This window comes from Cricetulus griseus, unplaced genomic scaffold (genome assembly GCF_003668045.3).
Source record: "Cricetulus griseus strain 17A/GY unplaced genomic scaffold, alternate assembly CriGri-PICRH-1.0 unplaced_scaffold_36, whole genome shotgun sequence".
Classification (NCBI taxonomy): Eukaryota; Metazoa; Chordata; class Mammalia; order Rodentia; family Cricetidae; genus Cricetulus; species Cricetulus griseus.
This window is the reverse complement of record NW_023277097.1, coordinates 72227-87046: the sequence shown is the minus strand read 5'-3', so window position 1 is coordinate 87046 and position 14820 is coordinate 72227. Positions and strand designations below refer to the sequence as shown.

General features: G+C 45.4%; 1 pseudogene; it reads right to left on the bottom strand.

The window, feature by feature from the left end:
- Positions 1–7660: 7660 nt before the first annotated feature.
- Positions 7661–14318, bottom strand: LOC118237650 (annotated as a pseudogene).
- Between the last annotated feature and the right edge of the window lie 502 nt (positions 14319–14820).

Here is a 14820-nt window from a genome sequence, read left to right as displayed (position 1 = left end):
ACAAACAGCTGCTTACAGAGCCCACAGAGACCTCACACTAGAACCCAGTCTAAACTTCAGTCCAGACCAAACCTTCGTAATCACCGGCCTGTCCGTTTCTCAGAAGTTCTAGGACAGATCATTTCTAGGCCAGTATTGATGAATTCCTTTCAGGCAACCCTCCTGTGAAGATGGGCAGTGGGTTCTTTCTTATCCTCCACCAGCCCTCTCCCATCCTCTGATACAGGTCTTCACTTACCTCACACTCTGATAAAGCAAAAGCTCAGCTCAATGAGTAACTTTCCATCTGTGGTTCTCTCAGTACACAGCTCTTGCAAAGACCTATAGGACCTGAAATAATTGCTTCAGGGTTGGTACATCTCACCTTTGACCAGCAGCTGCAGAGTGTTACTGGACATTGACCACACCTGAGGTTTTATTCTTGCAGGAAATGGAACATCTCGGGACATTCGGTGTTTATGTTGTTGGTGTTAGTTCAGGGTGTGAGAACACTCATGATGTGTTCTCCTTTCTTGGACAGAATGAAGCTTACAAGACTATACTGTGACCCACACTGGAGGGTCATGGTCCCACCCAGGTCACCAATAGTGTGCACATGGCTGACAGGCATAGATTACTGTAGAGTTGTAGAAGGAGACAGCATCATCCAGGGCTGGACTGTGATGGTGACTCCTGAGAACAGGACCCTTTCTCTCCTAAGGACAAGGTTGGTGACACAGGAAGGACACTGAGTGTCCTTTACTTTGTCTTCATGAGCTACAGGTGTCACTGCTCTCTGAGGAGAAGGTACTTCTATGATGGAAACACGGAAACACTATCTTAGGCTTCCTCAGAACCACCCCTTTTTTGTAATTTTTTGTTGGTTCAAATTCAAATTAGGAACAAGGTTGCTTCACATGTCAATCCCTTCTCCCTCTCTCTCCCCTCCCCACTACTCCTGCCTCTCTTACCTCCCACCTATACCCACCACATCCACCCTCCACTCCCCAGGCAGGGCAGGGCCCTGGACGGGTGCTCCCCAAAGACCACCACATCATCCTGGGCCTCCCCCATGTGTCCAGGCCGAGAGTGCATCCCTTCACGTGGGATGGGCTCTCAAAGTCCCTTCTTACACCAGGGAAAAATACTAATCCACTTCCTGTCCCCCCCAAGAGTGTGGAGGCCTCCTCATTGACATCCACAGAACCACCCTTTTATACAACATCCATGTGAGGTTTTCTTTGACACTACAGCATATCCTCACAGTGTAAAAACCATATCAAGGGCTAAAGAATTGCCTCAAAGTTTAAGAGCTTTGGCTGCTCTTCCATAGGATAGTGTTTTGTTTCTGATACCCATTTTATGTATCATCCATAACAACAATTCCAGTAGATCAGATGCCCACGTCTGACCTCTGCAGATACCAGGGTTTCTGTATTACCTCTACATTCATTGAGGTAATACACCAATATACATAGTATAAAACAAATTGTTTTTTAAAAAGTCTCCTTAAGCATATTCCTAATACATGGGCCCATCTCATTTTTTCTTCATTTGATTTTAGACACAGACAAATCATTAGCCAAGATGACCCAACATAAGTGGTCTCTAGATTCTTTTGGCAATTTTCAAATTTTGACTTTCAAAATTGGTGCCTCATTGCAATTTGTCTCTGAAGGTATCATGCTTGATAGGAGAGTGTAAAATAACAAACATATTTAGCAAAAATTTCACAGCTTTATTGGGCAACAAGAAATAGTTTGAGAAGTCACAGCAGCATGTCACATCACACTGGTTTTAAGTTGTATCATCAACATTAGCATCCTAGGTTATAGCTGGCTGTCAGAAAGCAAGCCATCCTCCCAATAGTGGGCCTTGAGTTCCCTTTGGAAACCAAGACAAATAACTTTGCTAGGGACCCAAGAAAACAGAAGATATAAAGTGACATTAGTACATTACTAAAATGATGTAAATTTAGCAATTATACAGTGCTTTTCTCTGCAATTATATAAGACCATTGTGATATAAATTAATTCCATACAATGTATATATTTCAAGTCCCACAGTCAAAGCATCACAACAGCCGAGATGCTTAAGCATTAGCTGTCGTGCCTGAGCCATGATTGTAGTCTCACTGTCTTTGGGATTTTATTGTAATTTGGGAGGCAGGAGCCAAGTTGGTTTTATTCCTTGAGTGTAAGGAAAAGTCTCTACACACACATGTATATCACCATGAGGGTCAGTGAGGGCTGAGCATCTTTCCTGAAACAGTTGAGTTGTCCTGATCCAGGGTCTCACAGTGAAACACTTAGAATATCTTTATGTCATTGGTGTGCCATGTGAAGGTAATATTTCATGAAGGAAGATTTCTGTAACATATTTGGCTATTTCTAGTTTCTCCTACTTGAAAACAATCTCTAGAGGGTAGTGTATGTAAATGGACAATGACAACCAGTGAAGAATTTTGAATGAAATTCTTAGACTTGACAATTAGAGAGTATAATGTACCATTGGATTTCAAGAATACTCATGATGAAGACACTGGGGAGGAACTACAGTCCAGTGGAGTAAGTTGTCAACAGTATCCATCTAGGAGATTGTCAGTTCAGAATGAAATGGTGAATTTTATATTACTATTGATGAAACTAACTTTATATCACTCCAGTTTCTCTTCATACAATTTTCATGGAAATATTTTATCAAGTAGATTAACCTGATAAGATACTGGAAAGCTACTGAGGACTTCCAGCTCCAAGGTGTATTTAATTGGATTGATTTTTTAAATAATATGAGGCTGAGCACATGTTAACAGAGCTTTGTGTTGGACTTGATATGGGTTCCTGATGAAGAGTCTGTCATGGTTTGTCCTCAGATCCACCATTTTGTTGGATCATCTTCCCTTTCCTCCCAGACACCTTTTCTTCATTCTCCATGAATTCTGAGCTGTCACGGGTGCACCCTGAATTGGAACTTGTTACCTTGGCAACATGCTGAACCCCTGATTTCCTACAACTGTGGGTGCTCCCAGTGAATTTGGTACCAATGAGTGGGCAGGGGCTTTCCTGAGAGCCCAGTACCATGGACAGATTCACAGGGAACACAGCAGGATTCTTGCAACCCTGTTGTTTCCCTGTTAAAAGGCTGAGCTTGTTAACTATCTATGCAGGTTGTGTTCTGCTGAAGAGAACTGCTACAAGCTGCCTGGTCACAGGGTAATTAAACAGTTTCATTTCATGAGATCAGTTCACAAAAGCCAGGGACATTGCTGGGGGAAAACCTCTCATAGGAGCACTGTATTCTAGGATTAGTCTATACTACAGGACCCCTGTATTGATGAATTATTGGAATTTTAGCTCTTCCGGGTTTCTCTTTTCTAACTGTTGACAAGGATCCACTCCTGGTCTGTATCTATGGTGCACAATCATTATGATAGGATCCTAGTGATGCCTCCAGTTCCTTCAGTAAAGGGAAGGTTAGGGACCCTCCCCAACCCATCCTCAGGACTCAGGCAAGCTCAGTTAGTCCCTAGGGGACTGGAGTGACATTCTTTGTGAGAGGACAACAGGATCCCATGATTACTGTCTCTGTAAAGATGGAAGCCCAGGTATGTGATATAGATAGACCCTACTGGAACTGCAATTCTGAAGGCCCATTCAAATCACTGAATGGCAAACTTTAGGCAGCTCCCTCTGTGACTATCAGATGACTGCTAGCATTTCGGTACTCACTGATTCCCTTGATCTGGTGGGGACAGGTGACAGAACAACCATGGTTCCCACTCCCAGGATTTGCCTTCAGAGAAGTGGTTGTCTATAAGGAGTGTCCACTATGAGAGCCCAATCCTGGTTTCCAATGTATAGGGTGAGTGCCCAATTAACACAGGATCTCCTTTCTTCTTAGGAGTCCACCACAGTAAACACAACACATCAAGCCCATCCAGCTTTGCTGTGACCTCAAGAATGAATGTGACCCTCCACTGTATCTCACAACAGTGACAAGACACTTTCATCCTGACCAGAGAAAGGAAACAGAAGCTGTCCTGGAGCCTGACTTCCCAGGATTTATATACCAGGCCATCAAGGTGACTATTCCCTACAGGCCTTGTGATCCTTATCTAAATGTTTATGGACAATAGAGGAGGAACCACAAGTTTAAAAAGAACACAGTGATGTCCTGGAGCTTCTGGCATCAGATGAGGAAAACCTTTCTTTAAATAATGGCACCCTGATGCCTTGAACGCAGCCATGGCCATTAGTCTTGTTAGAGGATCAGCTGGTAGCAATTGAAGTTCAAGGTGCCAGCCAACCAGGAGACAAGTCTCTGATGGATGATTTTGGAGATCGATACGAGGCTCTGAGACCACAGACTCCAGGAAGTCTTTTTCATCTGCTATGCCTTTACATGTTTGCTGCTATCATCTTTCTGTGGTACCTGACATGGTGTGAATTAGTGTGGGGGAGATTCCCACTGTCTCTGATGTGTTTATCTCATGGAAATATGCCTTTCTACTGGGCATTTTTACCTGTGGATTATTATGAAGAAGTTTTCTTCCTAAGCTGTACTGCCCAATAGATAACAATTATGTTAGTTTAAATAGAGTTCTGCTTCCATCCACTACTGGATAAAGGCTCTAGTATAGCATTTAAAGTAGTCATCAGTCTCATTATAGAGCAAGGGCATTTAAGGTAGCTTCTCCACTATTGCTTAGATTCTTGTGGGGGTCATCCTTGTGGATCCCTAGACATTTCCCTAGTGCCAGATTTCTCTTTAGACCTGTAATGGCTCCCTCTATGAATGTATCTCTTTTCTTGCTCTACTCTATTTTACCCCCCCAACTCACTTTTCCTGATCTCTCCTGTTCTCCTCCGCCTACTATCCTCCCCTTCTCCTCCTCCTCCCTCTCCCCTCCACAATTTGCTCCCAATTTGCTCAGGAAATCTTGTCCTGTCAGGAAGACTCTCTTAATTCCCTCTCTTCTTCAAACCATCCCAATGTGGTTTTCCCCCTGTTCCTTCTATTTTTCATCAGGGATCACAGTTCCTGATATGACACTCCACATCCTGTCTGAAAACTCTCAGGACTAAGCTCAGGGGAGAAAATTCTCTTACTGTTATGTAATGTAATTCTTCAGACTATATCCTGTTGTTAGCCATGAGAACCTATTATAAAATGAAAAGAACACCTCCTTAAAAATAGAATTTATCAGTCATGTAAATCCCTTTCAACATTAAAAACCATGTGGTACTGATGGTAGAAAACAAGGTTACGCCAGGCATTGGTGGCACACACCTTTAATCCCAGCACTTGGGAGGCAGAGGCAGGCGGATCTCTGTGAGTTCGAGTCCAGCCTGGTCTACAAGAGCTAGTTCCAGGACAGCCTCCAAAGCCACAGAGAAACCCTGTCTCGGAAAAAAAAAAACAAGGTTATAATGAAAAACATACGTAATGGAGATAATTTTTGATAAAGAGTCAGCCTTTATTCATGTCCCACAGTCATTCAACAAGGACTCTCATAGGAAATTAAGAACAGAGGACCTCCAGTGTCACAATAAGTTCATGGACCATAACACCGTAATTAGCATCTTAGGGAATGGTGAGAAGGCAGAAATTTTTCATTAAATCCTGAAGAAGGAGACAGTCTTTAGCTTTGTACTTAAACAGTTAGCTAATGCATAAACAGAAGTAAAGGTACATTTCCAGTATAGACAAAAAAGTGAGATAGAATAAAATGAATAAGAATTGTTTTAAGATAATATGATGGTCTATGCATAAATTGCATAAATTTTGAATCATTATATGCTAAGTCATCCTAACAAGGTGATTCTAGGATTATTGATTGTTGGGATCCAAAAATTATGCTATTAGAGAAATCCTCATGGTCTAGACCTCGGGTTCCAGTATCAGCGAGTGCTAGGCTACATTATATTGCAGATGCTAGCTGATTTGCTGTTGAAAGGCACAGCCTCAGTGGAGAATGTCCCCTAGTTTTGCATCTACAGAACTAAGCATTTGAATAGGCCTGGATCAGGGTGGAGAGCTGGGTCTACATGAGTAGAGACTGTTTTGAGGTATCTGCTGATAGAGCCTAGGAAGAGGTTCAGGAAGATAGTCTCTGCTATCACCAAAGAACAGTTAGAGAGCAGTTGAGGAAGATGATGGGGCAAAGGGAGACTCCGGTTTGCAGGAGGGAACTGAGAGCTCTCTGAAGATGACAAGATGCTGTGTCTGGTCTTTGTTGCCATGGGTTGCTAGGAATTTCCAAGTCATCCTGAAAGACCCCTGGAAGCTCAGGCTCCCAGTTTCTCAGCCCAGGACCTTGGTCACCCCAATCACCATGTGGAGGCAGAAACTTGATGCAAACTGCATGAGGCTTTATTGTAGTTGTTTAATGAGCTAACCCCATGTTAGCTCGGGCCTTTCATCCACTAGCCATGGCGGATGGCTAGAGAGATGGCTCAAGTCGTCTTTCTATGCTCAATCTGCATAGAGATCTTATAGGGCAGTGTAAGGGGAGTGTCTGGGGTACTCACAGGCTTAGGATTGGTGTGCCTCCAGGCTTGGAGGGCTTGCCCTGTGTTGATTGGCCAACTGGTTGTTATGGCCCATAGGCCCTCCCAGGGTGGTTGCTATGCTCTGCACATCATTGCTGTGCACTTATCCATAAAGCAAACCCAGAGCCTTAAAGCATAGCACTACCAGCTAATTTCTGATTGGTTCCTTGCCATGAGGCAGGCATCTGACCTCCTAGTGATCAAGGCAAGGTCAGGTAAGCACGCACTAGGCTGTTATGGCTGCCGAAATGGGGAGCTGGTCCCTTCACACCTTCCCCCACTCAGGCCAGACCTCAGGGCCTCTGTGGTTTGGGACTGAGGCATGCCAGGCCACTACAATTGATCAGCATGCCAAGTTCTTTTGCACATGTGCAAATTAGACAGCAGAGAAAGAAATGGAAAAACACTGCAATTTCCTGCAACACTCCCTCCCTCACATCTGTGATGTCACGTTGCTGTTGTGAAGGTGTGTTTGATGGGGTTATATAGAGTGGTCAGAATGTGCCACCCACAGAAGGATTCTGTATTGAGAAAAAAAATTAAAGTTCTATCTACCCTCCCTGGACAGATAGTCCTTATCCACCATGTGGTAAGATTGACTTTATATTTTAAGAGAAACTCCATGAATAATACTTGTAGACTGAAAAATTAAATGTACACAGAAATTGCTTTGGAGAATTATAGACAGATGGACTAAATTCTTGGTTCTGACTTTAGTCAACATTTTGGTTTTCATTCATCTTCTTTGTTTCCAGACAACAGATAGAGGCTCCACTATAGAGAATGTGGTAATATATGAAAATGGAAAATGACACATCAGAGAGAGGGGAAGAAAAATGTACAGAAATGAGGACCCAGGCTGATATACTGGGTAGCATAATCCTCACATTATAGACCCAGAAAAGAGTTGTTTCATCAGCAAATGCCCACAGTAGGTGGAAGGATGTAAATTCATTTCCTGATGAAGGATCTCATCACAGCACTCACACCTTCCTCTGTAACAAATCACAATTGCTCCCTGGACATTCTCCTTATACCAGTTCCTCAGTGTAAGAACTGGAAACCTTACAGAAAGTTGGATCATAAGATTGATTTCCCAGACTCTGGAACCCTGAAAGATATATTTATTTCTATTCTGATTGCTTCTCAGCTGCATGGTGGGCCTCAGTCTGGCTGCCCCAAGGCTCAAAGACCAGAATCCCAAGGAAAATGAGGACCAGGGCAGCCATCCCCATCCTGATGAGATTCTCCACTGTGTAATCCTTGTTCTCTGAGGCTGTGGCTGTGGACAAAGAAGTACAGTGGTTAGGAAAGGTCAAAATTGCCCCAAGGTACCTAAATGTCCCCAAGATAAGTAAATGTCTACTCAGGGCCCCTGCCTACCATGGACAAGTCATGCAGCCTATGTTTCCAGTGCTGTAATTTTGAATTCTCTTTATTCAACTGACTTGGGTTTGGGCATGCTCTAAGATGAACTGATAATGTCAGCTGATCCTGGGAGCAGAAGAAGGTAATCAGAATGTGCTTGTCCTTAAGAGATCTGAGAGTTTCTTCTGAATTCTACTTTCTCATTTACTGTAATTACTCATCAATCTCATTATATAAACTCATGAAATCTGGGATGAATCTTATGCTGCTGTAGCTAGGTGCCCTTTGTTATTCTTTTTAAAAATACGTTTAATTTTTTTAAATTTACATTCCAGCTGCAGGTTCTCCCTCCTTCCTTCCCTCCATGTCAGTATTTCCTACCTAAAATTCCCACCCACTAATCCACTCAGTCTTCAATTTTGTTTAGGAAATGGCTGGTCTCCCATTAACATTTAAAAAACATGGCATATAAAGTTTGTTGAGACTAAGCACCTACCCCCCATGTTTTAAGGTTGGGCAAGACTACCCAGTGTGACGAGTAGGTTCATAAAATCCAGTAAAAGTATCATAGACACCCCCTGTTCCCACGAGGAGTTCTTATTGGATTCTTCAGCAGCACAGTGAAACCGGTAAATTCAGAGCAGTATAAATTGACAATACAGGACATTGAACCATGGGTCTTTGCACTGAGCAGCTGCAGCGGTGTCTGAGTTAGGTGTCTCTGGTCAGCTCAGCCGAGGTTGTGCAGATTCAGGTGCTCAGTCTAGGATGATTTCCTCAATGGGTTTTGCTGAGTGTTTGTTCCCTTGTCACACTTAGACCTCCCATCTCTCCTGATATCTGAGCATTGTCCTGAACTGTTCTGAGGACCCAGGGACCACTGAGGGGTGGTTGAGAGGAGAAAATGCCTTAGAGTTTCTCTGAAATGAGAAATGGTTTCTGTTAATACCGAGAACCTGTGTCTTGTAGCTAAAATGTCCCAGATGTTTCTCCCCACATTAGAACAAGAATTTTCTCTTTTTGTCTAGTTCATGTAGGAGCACAGGCTTCTGATGGAGATTGTCATCCTTCTCTTTTCTTCCTCATATCATGTAGGAAATGTAGGACCAAGGTTTGGGGCAGTGACATGTCCTGGCTCTCGATGAATAGTGAAGTCTGTCTGTCTGTCTGTCTGTCTGTCTGTCTGTCTGTCTGTCTCTCTTTCTCTCTCTCTCTCTCTCTCTCTGTGTGTGTGTGTGTGTGTGTGAGAGAGAGAGAGAGAGACAGACAGACAGACAGTCAGACAGACAGACAGACACATAGAGAGAGAGAATTATGAAAGAGAACATATGCTCTCTAAGCTATGCTAAGCCAGTGGGCTTTCAGCTAACAGTCTTCTGATAGCATGGCTAGCTGTCCCTATGCATAGATCCCAAGAGTGACATATGTAACACTCCCTTAAATTCATCAATTTACAAATAATTTGTGTGGAGACAAACCAGGCCATACTGTGAGGAGAGAGTGCTGTAAGTGTCCCATCTCTTTAGGAGATTCAAGGGTCAGTGCTGCAGTCTCTTATGGTCTTATCCCAAAATTTTCCAAGTTCAGATGGGCACACCAAGAGCAGGCACACACCTCACCAAAGGAAACTGAACCCAAACAATCTCAGTTCCTCTATTTCAGCCTGAAGTGGTATGTTGAATACTTAGTAAACAATAGGTTTTGATTGGGACTGCTAGATTTTATTTTGCTTAATATTATTATTACGTTCAGGTTCACATGACAAATTCTGTCTGGTAGGGTTGAGCTGTGGATCTGTTTGGAAAAAAGAAGAGTATAGCAGGATTTGTACCTATCACAGCAAGGCTGCCTACTCCCCTGGAGACACAGGGTCATGGATGCACTGCAAGCAAGGACCAGGGACAGGGTGTTCCTTCACAGTGACTGGGAATGGCTGAACCATATAGGACATGGGGCCTGTCCTGAAATGTGGGTGTCAGTTAGGAGGCCTGGGCAGTCTAAGGGGCCCCTGGTAGTGGATCAGCCTTTATCCCTAGTGAATTAATGGATTTTAAAGCCCATTCCACATAGAGAGATACTCACTCAGCCTAGACACACAAGGGAGGCATCCGTGTTTCTGTCAAGGATATCGCCTTCTGACTAACACTTCATACTGTTCCCCTAATACCACCTAAGTCAAGGACTCCTAGGGTTTGGATTTATTATTATTATTATTATTATTATTATTATTATTATTATTTTATTAGTTCAAATTAGAAACAAGCCTGCTTCAAATATCAATGCCTTCTCCCTCTCCCATCCCCCAACAGCTGCCCACACCATACACTCTCTGCTCCCAGGGAGGGTAAGGGCCTCCATGGGGAATAACCCAAGTCTGTCATATAATCCTGGGCAGGGCCTAGGCCCTCCCCATGTGTCCAGGCTGAGAGAGCATGCCTCCATATAGAATGGGCTCATAACGTACTCTTTTGCCAGGGATAATACTGATCTACTACCAGAGGCCCCACAGTGTCCTGGGGACTCCTGATCGACGTCCACGTTGAGGGTTCTGCATTTTAAGTCACCAGAGGGGTTAAGGTCTCCTCACCTGAGACAGAGAGCTCCACAGGGGCACTGGCATGTGACAACAGGTAGGGAGATGAGTCTTGAGACCTGTAGCACCTGTAGGTGCCTGAGAGGGCAGAGGTCACAGCACTCATGGAGAATTCTGCCTGGAACTCCACATCTTGGGACTTGGATTTCATTCGCTGGGGTTGGTGTGCTGCTCCCTCCTTGGACAGAATGAAAGTGTCTGTCGTGTATGTTGACTGACACAGCAGGGCCACGTTGTCTCCAGACAGCACTGTGGAGTTTGGCTTCACTGAGAGGGAAGGACTGTCAGGAAGCTGTCCTAAAGAGAGCAGAGCTAATGAGAGGCTGCCTTCAATGCTCTGAGACGAAACTTCACAAGGTCAGCTCTGAGCACCTGCGACTCTGATTATTTTCCCTTCCTGAATTCCTGAAATGTTTCCCTATCTCTGCATCAGTTCCTGAATAAGAGTCCTGTCCCTCATCCCAGCTATCAGCTCTTAGGTCCCCCATGAGAGTTTATGCAGACGTTAGGAACCAGATTGAATCTATTTAGATCCTCACCTGTGATCATGATGTCCAGGGGATCACTGGAGCTGACCACTCAGAGGAGAGCTTGTGTGCACCATAGCATCTGTACTGTCCTGCAGTAGAGCTGCTCACATTTCCCAGTGTGAAGTTTGCCAAGGAGAGGCCAGCCTGGGTCCTCTGGCCCTGGTGCTGGGTGAAGTCAGCTCCCCCCACCTTGTACAGAGCAAATCTGTCATAGCTGATATCAGAGACACACTGCAGGGTGAGGCTCTCTCCAGGGTCCAGGATATGGCCTTGGTGAGTCAGCAGAGAGGGCTTCTTGGACAGACCTAGAGGGAAGGTGACAGCCTAGTGACTGAGGAGATGGTTTTTACCAAACACCTATTCCTTCCCATCATGCCCTGCGCATGTTACTGCTTCTCCCCAGGAGTGGGGCTCTGGCTCAGCAATCAGGATCTTTCTTTTTCACTCTTTATCTCCAACTACCTAGTGTGACAGGGTCATGGCAAAGGGCTTGGAGTATTAAAAATGATTGGTCAGTGATGGGGCTGACTCACCTGAGATGTGCATTTCCAGGGGCTCACTGGGTGCTGACCACAGCTGTGGGGTTTGCTTGTAGTAACCATAGCATCGGAATGTCCCTGTGTGGTCTGCTGTTACATGATCTATAGAGAATAAGGCTTGGTACTGCATAGTACTGTGTATATACTGTGAGTTCAGGGAGCTGGAGAACTTCTGATCTTCCTTGGTGAGGATGAACTTGTTATAAACCATCTGTGAGACACACTGGAGAGTCATGTTCCCCCCTGAGGTCACCACAGGGCTGGGCAATTCTACCAGGTGTGGTTTAGTGTTATAGATTCCTAGGACAGAATAAGCAGTCTGTTACATGGGCTCTCAGTCACAATGTTCTCAGGGCTAGACTTTGGGAGGGAATACTCCTGAGAGCAGTACCTGAAGCTGAGACTGTGTGTGTCCCCTCACCTGTCACCACCAGTTCCAGGGTGTCACTGGGCTCTGACCAGCCAGCTGAGCTGTAACAGTAACAGCGATATTGCCCCCCACTGTCCTCTGACACAGAAGGAATGGAGAACGTGGACTTGTTCCCAGGCTCCTTTGGGGTCTGTGTACCCCAGGTTTGTTGGCTTCCCTCTTTATGCAGAAAACACATTTCTGCATCCAGGGTCCCCTGACAGGAGATGTTCATGGGGCTTCCTAAGGCAACCACAGGGCCTGGCTTAGCCTTGATGGTGGGTTTGTGGAGGGTCCCTGCAAGGAAACAGGAGAGAAGGGGGTGGGTCTGTCTGAAAGTGGCACAGGAGAGTCACAATGGCGGAAGGCACTTGTTTGTAATTAATTTAAGCTCCTGTTAAACATCACATCCTCACAGCAGTTCTCTCCCTTTCCCTCTCCCCCTGACCCACTGCGCCTATTTTTTTTTCCTTCAGAACAGAGCAGGGTTCCCAGTGATATGACTGGAACACGGCATAACAGCATGTAGTAAGACTAGGCGAACACCCTCCTGTTAAGGCTGGAGAAGGCAACCCAGTAGGAGGAAAAAGATCCCCTGTGCAGGCAAAAGAGTCAGAGACTTCCACACTCCTGTTGTTATGAGTCTAACAAAAATCGCAAGCTATTCTGGTTGTGCTTGTGCATGCCTTTAACCCTAGCACTCAGTCGACAAAAGCAGGCAGATCGATGTGAGTTCAAAGCCAGCCTGGTCTCCAGAGTCAGGTTCAGGACAGGCAGGGATACACAGTGACCCTCTAAAAACAAAAATAAAAAGGAGCCAGTGTAAATCAGCACAGCCTGTGTGCAGAGGGCTTAGTGAAGACCCAAGCATGAGCCTTGGTTGCTGCTTCAGTCTCTGTGAGCCCTCATGGTTCCACTGAAGTGTTGTGCGGCTCCTACAATCCTTCCTCTCTCTTCTGTAGAGTTTCTCCTGTTCTTGTGGATGCTATTTAAGCTGATCCAGAGTAACAGAGGGCACCATGAAGATTCCTCTCTCTCTCAGACCTTATAGAATATGCTCTCACTATCTTCCCTGGATTCTGTATCTTGTGTTACTCTGTCTCCCATGATCTGTGTCAATGGGCTCAGGAGCCCTGGCTCCTCACACTCCACACACCAAGGCCTCCCTTAGCACGTCTGTTATATCTGTATCATTTTGTGGAATATTTTTGGCTTCTCACCTGAGAACAGGAGCTCCAGAGGGTCACTAGGATCTGACCACACCAATGGGCTGTTACTGTGAAAGCTGTAGCATCTGAATGTCCACCTTTGACTGGAGGTCACAGGGCCCACAGGGAGCCTGCCCTCATACTGCCAAGTAGACTGGTTATACTCTGAGTCCAGTATCCTGGATTCTTCCTGTGGTCCTTCCTTAATCAAAATGAACCCAGAATATTGTTGCTTTGAGCCACATTGGATGGTTACTTTCCCTCTTTCAGTCACCACAGGGTTGGGCTGTGCTGAGAGACTGGGTTTACTGTAGGCCCCTAGGAGAGAAGAAGAATCAGTTAAATGCCCTCAAAGGCCCTCTTACCCTCCAAGGCTGTGTGGAGAGTCACCCCTGTGTACAGAACCACTTCTTGACAGACAAACCTGAGGCTGTGGACTTTGTGAGTCTTCTCACCTGTCACCACCAGTTCCAGGGAGTCACTGTGCTCTGACCATCCATAATGGGTCCAATATTGACAGGTATATTGCCCTGCTTCCTGAGGGACTATTTTTGAGATTGAGAATTCAGCCTTGTTCTTAGGATTTGGTGGATATTTTTTGTTCCTGAAATGTCCATTTTTATACAGACGGTATTCTTGGGCTCCCATGGTTCCCTCACACAAGAAGGTCACTGTAGTCTGCTCAGAGACCACAGAATCTGGTTGTGCTCTGAGGATAGGTTTAGGAAGAGTTCCTGCAAGGAAAAGATCAGGTAGGACCCGGGACATTATCTTCTGATTTTAACCCACACTGTAACCCTCAGCCATCCCCAGGGGCAGCACACATGTGATGTTTTCCATTCTCACTGCCCAGCATGGCTCCAGGAATGATGACAGGTGATGTCAGGACATCTGCAGACACTCACTCACCTGACAGCACTGGTGTCCCATGGCCCAGAGTCAGTCCTGGAAGAGAGTTCCCTGTGAGAGGTTTGTCCCTGAAGCTTGAGAAGGTCCTCCCCTCTGCAGAACCTCCTGAGACCCTGGGGTTTCCTAACTGACCCGTGCTGGGCTGTGGGGCAGCATCAATCCCAGAGCACAGCATCCCTCCCCATCTCCACATCTCACCCAGACAGAGCAGGGCTGTGAAGGATACAGTCATGGCGTCTCCTCCTGGAGGCTGCAACTGTGCTTAACAGCAGAGTTACAGAGTCTGTCTGAAGGGGCTGGAGACATAGGGTGTGGCCTCTGGAGGCAGGGCCCTCCCCATGACATGGTTGTGCTTCAGCAGCCCCACAGGAAGGGGAACTGCCCTCCTCACACACCAGGCTCTGAATTCCCTTCGTTTGTGTCTAGGTCAGGCAGTAGACTCCATCAATATTTAATGGATGTCATTTCCAAGATCCCAACAGTGTCTGTCTCATCTGTCCTCATCTTTGTTAGCACCAGGGGGTAGCAGACATGAATGAACATTACACACAAGAAATACAAATTTCCATGTAGTCTTGCTTTATTCCTTTTCACATTTTTTTTTTTTTTGTCTTTTTCGAGACCAGGTTTGTCTCTATTGCTTTTGTGGCTGTTCTGGAACTTGTTCTGGAGACCAGGCTGGCCTGGATCTCACAGAGATTTGCCTGCCACTTCCTCCAGAGTCCTAGGATTAA